The sequence below is a fragment of the Brachypodium distachyon genome, chromosome 1 (assembly GCF_000005505.3).
Source record: "Brachypodium distachyon strain Bd21 chromosome 1, Brachypodium_distachyon_v3.0, whole genome shotgun sequence".
Classification (NCBI taxonomy): domain Eukaryota; kingdom Viridiplantae; phylum Streptophyta; class Magnoliopsida; order Poales; family Poaceae; genus Brachypodium; species Brachypodium distachyon.
The window spans coordinates 19,357,843-19,366,225 of NC_016131.3; the positions used below are offsets into that span (position 1 = coordinate 19,357,843).

Consider the following 8,383-nt stretch of genomic DNA (forward strand, 5'->3'; position numbering starts at 1 on the left):
GAAATTCGTGAAAAGGGAACAAACCTAAGAGCGGCAAATATGAGCGCTATCTATCTATGAGAAACGGTTCAAAAAGGTGTTGACAAATGGAACAACTCTTTTCAAATAAGATAAAAGACAATACTTTGCCCTTGAGTTTCATTTTCCACAAAAAAAAACAACAAATATGTGATGAGCAGACATTTTCTAAAGTTAGTCCTGTTTTTATCAAGGATCTTTGTTAGTTGTGTTTGTCGAGTCTCTAGATCCACCTTTCAATTTGACGTTTTTTCATGTATCGGATAACAAAACTGTAACTAACGTTGCAGATTTTACCCACTGACAAGTCCTCCCTGCGTACTAAAAAAAATAGCCATGCTAAACTCTAGCTCGAGCCTCTACAGCAGAAGAAATTAAGGAAAAGGAAAGTTGGGCCCACCAAAGACGGTCACAATAAAAAGAGCAAGCTACGCGGCACCAGGCAGTGACTGGTTAGAGAAGGGACAAACTGCAGGGCGCACGGAAACAAACCATCATCATCTTTGGTCATTGCTTAGGCCATGTGGTCAAATAATTAAGGCACTGTGCATTAGACTAATGTGTGGCTTAGCTTGCCAATCTTCTGTTGCGAGAGGGTGGAAAGGTCATCAGCCTACCCAAATGATATGCTATTAGGGGTGGAACGTTGGACCAACCGCTGAAGGCGATTGTGAATGGACCGCAATATGTTACACGATTTCTTTTTTCGTTTAGAAATGGAGTATAATTATCCTTGTCATGTGAGGTGGATGGACATAGCAAGAGTGTGGACCAGGAAATTCTCCAGATCCACTCATGTGGATGGCAATATAGATAGCAGTCCAAGTGTCCATATTGTTTCTCCTCCTCTCTTTCCTTTTGGTTTTGACAACCATGCAAATGTGGATATTTTTATTCATTGACTTTTCCAAGCTTACGTGTACTCTCTCTCTCTACAAGCTAGGATTTGACATGTTGACGGTAACTTCGATACAGCAGGGGTGATAGATGATTCCAATGGACACAACTTTGACTACAGAAGTGATAGTGATTTTCACATGAAGAGATTATAACTTTTGATTATGTTACTACTTAGATTCTTAATAATTTATATGAGTAAATTTCTTTGTTGAATGAAATGATTTAGGTCATTCCGGATTGCAAAGAAAGACATAGATCGATCTTTATGTTCTGGAAAATAGCATTACTCATATAAATTATTAAGAATCGATGTCTACGTACTGTATTTTTTTTTTAGTTCGTTCAATCTAGTAAGTATTTTCGCAGGGTCACCACTTTGCCAATGCAAAGTCCAGAACAAACATACATATATTTGTATCCCCTAATATTGACTTACAATGTCACGGTCTAACATTGCTTAATTTGCACTGTTCACCTCAAAATTAATGAAGTAAATCTATAATATACTAAAAGCAATACGAGGGTGTCGAAGGAAACTACCACGTTGATCCACATCACCTGAATTGTTGTGATCGCTGGATCTGAGACATATAAAAAGACAACCGTTTGATCTACATGACACATAATTTTTTTAAACATAAAACAGATTTAACGTCATGTGTATCTTTTAATCTCAACGGACTCTAAGACGGCACGTAACGTTTCAATCCATACATACACGTTCATGCGGTGAAGCCATCGATCGGTCACGTTCGTGCGCTGGGGCCACCCATCCATCGGTCGGGGCTCAGGAGAATCTCCCGGACAGTCATGGTACGTGCATGCATACTTCATTGATCATTCCACTTTTCAGCCTATACGCAATTAACTACGGGCATGTATTATGATGTGAAAAAAAAACTACTGGCATGTGTCGAGAGCAATTATCTGTTTTGACTAACTGCACCCGCGAATTGGAAAACCCAGATACGGTGAATTAGTAAGGCTCACCTCAGCAACTATGACAGAAATTCTAACACGTCAACAAGCTCCGTATTTGAAATGGTCAAGGTTTCATATATTCGTTAAATCTATCACTTCCTCCGATCCATAATTGTTTTTCAAATTTTCTACTAATTTAGTACGAAGTTGTACTGAATCTGATCGGAGAGTGCTATGAACTAAAATCTATTTGTTATTATGTTTCATATCCATTATCTATTATATATTAAAAGCGATATGAGGGTTACCGAGAGAAAACTTCACACTGATCCACGTCATCTGAATTTACTATGTGTGGCGGATCCACGTTGGTGACTGTGGGTCCCACATAAATTACAGAAAATAAATTGAAATATAGTAGTATTTGTGCGAAAGAATGTGGAATAATCAGAGTTTGTAATGGGATGCACCCGCATATCTCTCGTTCTGGATCCGCCACTGGGTATACTTGATGGGTTAGGGACAAAACATCAAATGGTTTCAGGCCCACATAGGCCCAATGCTAACTAATATTAAAATTTATTTGTACATTGTTAAACGCAATATATTGCATTAGACAATCATGACAACTTTTTCATTGTTTTATCCACAAATCACGAGAATATCAAGTAGGAAGCTCACTCAATTTACCAAAGTATATATTTTGCAAATAAGATTTATTAACGAGTAGTATTAAAAGAATTATAGTTCTACATACCAACACAAGATCTAAATTTGTCTATGGCCAGGGCGGCTGGCTAGATAGCAAATGAGAAAGCATTTACTAATCAAATATCACCACAAAGTCAAAAAAAACCAAACGACTAGCTCACGATCTAAACTGAAATACAAGTATCGATAGCATAATTGCGTAAAAATTTAATTTCACATGATGATTTTCAACAAAAAGAAATCACCTACTTATATAGTTTGGCATACACATAACCCATCGGCGCAGTCAAGTGATTGACCAATTTAGCTTGCAAACTTTTTTGTTTTGAACATATGTGATTTATATACCACACATGATTAGTCAAGTAAGGACCATCGTCTCGCACGTGATCCGGACTTTAATTCAAAATACACAACTAATATCACTTCAAACGATCAATTAGTTCGATGCAAACATTGATCAATTAGAGTGTGGTGAACTTTAAATTATTGACTACGATCTAAAACCACATAAATAATATTGTGTCATATTCAAAACACGATATGCTTCCGTACTCTCTGATGTACGCTTTTTTAGCTCTGACTATATAGGGACCGTCGTCCGAACTTTACTTGAGTGTATATGTATATTGTGGTTTACTAATTTTTGTTTCTATCGACAATCATGCTCATGATCTGAGATGCAGATTTTATTTTCATACTGATCAAATAGCACGTACAAATGGCACATGCACCTATCATTTATTTGCTAGGCTTTTGAAATAATACAACAATATATATGTTTTGGTGAATCAAAATATTAAATATGTATAAAGATATTTCCTGTGCAATCCCACGGGACACCATGCTAGTTATAGAGCAAACAACAAATTAAATTTATTTTTTCTTCAATCTCTACTCAACTCCACCTCCCTCATTGTGTCAAAAAAAACTCCACCTCCCTCGTGTAATTGGATGGCAGCATTAAAAGTGTTTATGTAAAAAAAAAGTAGTACTAATACACTAGAATGGATAGCTACACTTTAAAATTTTATAGTTCCTGCATTTTTGAGAAACTTGCAAGGCTATACAGGTCCAACTAAAATAAAACAGATGAAGTATAAAATGCAAGAACTTCAAATTTACAAAAGGAGCGAGTACTAATGCCGAAGATGCGCTATGTGAAAGATCCGTACTAGTAGTACTATACCATTGGGCAGCTTAGAGCAAGAATAATAGTTGCAGCCAACAGCTGGCTATAAACTTTCTATAGTCAGTGTAATAGTTAGCATGTACAATAGTGATCTATAAAGATGTAGTGTTTTATTAAAACCTGGCTCACATTTCAGTTTCACATACAACCTAAGAGCTTGTGCTGCAGCTGGCTATTATCTTATAGCCTGCTTCCTCTTATCTCTCCTCCAATTAAGCACAAATGTTATATTTAAATTCTTATAACCAGCTTACGGACCATTATTAATCTTGCTCTTATGCAACTGCTCATAAAAATAATCAATTCCAAATGCCCATGCACCTTTGGGGGCGTTCAAAGATCGTCACTGGAGAAAGTCCACATCAGCAGGAGGGTGTGCCTAGCTGCACGATCCATCCATCCATCCATTCCCTTTAAATACACACACAGAGAGGCTAAACAAACAATGCTGCTCCGGTCGATGGGAAGCTGATAGCAACAGGGACAACGAACAGCATTGTCAAAAGCAGAGAGATGGGGAGTGGTGGGAGACCACGGCGGCATGACACCGATAGATGGATCCCGCTGAGAAAATTAATAAAGGAGCGAGCTTCTTTTAATCCCCTTCCTTCCTTGACTGGTGGTGTGAGAGAGTGGTGACCAGTGACCACCACCTAACCTTCTCCTGCTCTCGCCTCTCGGCGTTATAAAAGCGACTGGCGACCAAAGAGAGGTGAGTACTCTGTTCGTTCCATGGCGCGCGCCCACGAAGAAGCAGAAGCTCCTCTGTTCATCGCCGGCTTCTGGACGTCGGCCGGGCTTGGATTTTGGGAGCTAGGCTGATGCTGGCGTGGGCCAAGGTACGTGGCAATGAGCTGGTTTCGCCGGGTATACAAGTGATCTCCTTGGGTTTTCTTCTTCTTCTGATTTTCTCTTGCTGTTACTGCTAGTACTCCTGCTTCGTGGATCTCCGTAGTCTGTCCCCTGATGATGATGAGGGAGGCATGATTGATGGCTTTGATTTGATTGAGATGCATGTGTAATCGGCGCCGGTCGGTTCGGCGGCACGGGATTGGTTCGTCCCGCTGAAGAGCTGCGGAACAACAGAAGGCACACAGCCCGAGGTCGACCGGCGGATCGTATATATGCTTCTACAGAGCCCATCGTGTGTGTGGTTCCATCCATGTCATGCTTTTGCTCGGCGGAATCCTCTCCCTCCCTGTGGATTTCCATCAAGGACGGCCGACGGGAAAGAAACTTCAATGCTGATTCGCCCCGGTACACTGGCGGAGCTACCGCCCGGCCACGCCGGGCTGCCCGGGCTCGACGAAAAATTTACACATAATTAGTGTAGTTATCTGAAGGCTTAATGGATGTTTTTTTAAGCCAAATGCTGATTTATGAAGGATTTGCCCAGGCTTCAGAAGCAGCCTGGCTCCGCCGGAGCCCCCTGTACATACATTGCTCGAGTTTTTGATCTTGTTTGTTCAGTTTGGGCTTCGACTTGTCTGGTTGGGGATAATTTGAGTAATTTTCTCCGCCAACCCTCATTTCCTCTTCTTTTTTCTTTCATTTTTGTGCGAGGTGTTTGTTCACTTGGAATTGAAGTTTGAATGATTCCATCTCCATTTATTATGGTGAAAAGTACAGTGATGACGGCATCTCTTTTTTTCTGTCGATAAAACAGTGACCATGACGCCTACAAACACGTCAAAAGTTCATTTTATTTCCCCCCCTTTGTGAAGAGTGAAGTGACAAGCTACCTGCCTAGCTACCACGGGAAAAACAGGCCAGACGCGGCATGCTTACCCAAGAACAGGCAGACCCGTATACCATTCTCCATACAAGTGGATTAATTTACACGGACAACACAGACATGTACACGTCTCTTTCTCCATAGCTTCCCCAGTCCACTCTCCAGCAGCAAAGCATTGCAGCAGCAGTCACTTCCATTCCTTATTACAGCACAGCACAGCACAGCTCATGTTCGTACAAGAGTAAATGTACGTACTCCTATACTAGTACGTGATTCACACGACGGGCAGACGTCGACAGGCCTCTGCAAGTAGAGTGGGCCAGCAGGATATATAGAATAGATAGCAGGCGGGCCCGGCACTGACCAACCGTGGTAAACTGGGCCGGACCGAACCACCCACCCCACAGCCCGGCCTACACGCACACGACGGCGCAGAGAATCCCGGCCCACCGCGAAAGAGACGCGTGACGGGGGCCGCGACCACGTGCCAGCTTGGCAAGATCCGGAGGGCTCACGTGAGTGGCGTGTGGTCCCCGCTTCCCACACGCTTTTCCCACTCCCGAACCGAACCCAAACCCCCCCTTTTCGTGGCCCCTACTACGGTGGAAAACGAGGCCCGCAGGAAACGGGAACTGACGCCCTGACCCCACACGCCACCGCGGCCCGGGGCGGGGGACCCGCGTGTCACTGGCTAGCGGACACTGAAAAGCGCGCGCCCCGTGGGGCCCCCCGTGCTGCCGTGCGCTCTCTCTTTTTTCTTTCTTCTCGCCCCCGCTTCGCGCTTGTGTCACGGAAAAAAAGGCTTATCCTCCGCGTGGGGCCCACCACATCCGTTTCCCCCTTTTCTCTCCCTGTTTTTTTTTTTTGCCTTTTCATGCGGTGCACGACAGCCTGTGGTGGACCGCGACCACGCGTGTCGCGCGGCCGTCCGCGAAGCGCGAAGGCGTTTTCCGTGGATTAATCGCGTGGTTTAGCTTTAGCCCGCGTTAACTGCCGCGGTTAACCCCCAACTAGTGGATGGTAACCTGCCGCCGTAGTACTCCGAAGTAGGTTAGGTGTAACTGGATTAAGTACCGTCTGACCTTGTAAACCCACTCAAGTCCACCGTTGGTGCTGTGTGTCCTTGGTGGTCCGAATCTCCTGCCGATTGCCGGTGGCAGTTTTGACCCCAGAAACACGAAAATGTACCGGCTGGATTTCGGACCCGAGCATATGAGATAGGCTGTGGCGATGGTTTTTCAAATGCGCACACTGAAGTTTAGTTTTAGAAAAAAAAATCAGAAAAATGTTCTGCTCCGTATATGTATATTTCGATGTTTATTGCGCCTCTAAAATTCCAGTAACGGATTTTTTTTTTCATTTCTAGTCTAATTTGTAGTGTATGAATCTAAGACAGACAGATATATGTTTTTTTTTAAAAAATAACTTCGAAGGAGTTTGAAACCTCTAGGCTCATTAGGGCTCATGCTCCAAACATCTGCTCTCGGCAAACTTACCTATATTTAGAAAAAATTGATATCTATGTGGACACTTAAAATGGAATTAGTTGAAAATTAAGGCGGGACTAGTTAGCGATCGCACGTGTGCGAGTACCAATAAATTCCGGCAACTTTCTTCACGTGGCAATAGTATTTGCTAAATTCGGGTGATTTTACCTCCTTCCCACTCACCTTTGCACTCGCTCATTTGCAATCCCCTAAAAGTAAGGTACGCCGTCTGCTTCCCTCGCTTTTTTTCTACGTTCGCATACTTTTTCAATGATCATTACCTAGCTTTCAATTTCAACTAGTTTCAGACAGTTTTCCACTAAATTCATGCAAGTTTCTTGGACCTTTCAACGATTTTAGGTACCCTAGGATTAAAATTAGAACAACTCTGAACTATAAACTATGAACCATCCGCTAGATTTCAAAGACTTCCAACAAGTTCCTATGCATTTCATCAAATCCAATAAAAACACAACAACCCGCGAACCTTGAACGAGCCTTTTTTTCCCAAGCAAGCTTCCCCCCAACACTTTCCTACCTCCTCTGATTATGGGAAGCATGCACCACGCTCCACATAGCTGCAGGACCAATGTCACCAACGCCCACAAGGGGCAGTGCTCAAGTCATTGTTGATGGGTAGTATGTGAGGTTTGTCAAGAACTTGGAAGAGAGAGAAACGTCAGGAAACACGAGCGCTAAGAGGCGAGAGGGTTGGTGCGAGAAGGGGCGAGAGGATTGGTGAGAGAAGATAAAGTGAGGATCGTGCAAGATGAGAGGATAAGGTTGTGGCACATGCATAGCTAGCCGACATAGAAGAGTTCCGATGTTTTTGTTTTACCCTCCCAGCACATAGTATAAGTTTCGCTCCAAGAAACACACATGATAATATACTCGAGAGGGTTGTCGTTCACCCTCTTTGACTTTTCCAAGACTTATAATTCTTCTTTTAACATTTCCCACCAATTTCCTTTCTCGTTGGATTTTCTTTTACTCTTTTCCACCAACAACACTTGCGATATCACTCCACAATTCCATTTGAACCAACACCACCACCAAAACATCAAATATTGAGTAAAAACATCACAATGTTGAGAGGGTTAAACACTTTCTAGCTTTTCCTAGACTAGTAATTCTTCCTTTAGCATCTCCAACCAACCGATTACAGTTGCAAGACGATTCCATGATTTCGATACGAACCAACACAATAAAGTTATGAATTTATTCAGAGGCGGGAGTGTTTTGAATATCCACCCAACCAGAAAAAAATCGCACAATCTTGCCACCTTGGTTTGTAAAGTATTTAATTGATTTTGAGATAATAGGCGGGCACGCAATATTAAGTAAACAAAAGATTAGCATTTAATTAAAATTGGCGGAAGATTAATGCAAGACTAGTTCGCGACCGCCCTTGTAGGAGTA

The 8,383-nt window shown here is 42.6% G+C and overlaps 1 long non-coding RNA gene across 1 annotated transcript; it reads left to right on the forward strand.

Annotated features, from left to right (window-relative positions):
- Positions 1-4,195: 4,195 nt before the first annotated feature.
- LOC100843745 lies at positions 4,196-5,353 on the forward strand. The gene is made up of 2 exons (XR_731978.3): positions 4,196-4,581; positions 4,672-5,353. It is a non-coding gene; the product is annotated as an uncharacterized LOC100843745 (long non-coding RNA).
- Positions 5,354-8,383: the final 3,030 nt, after the last annotated feature.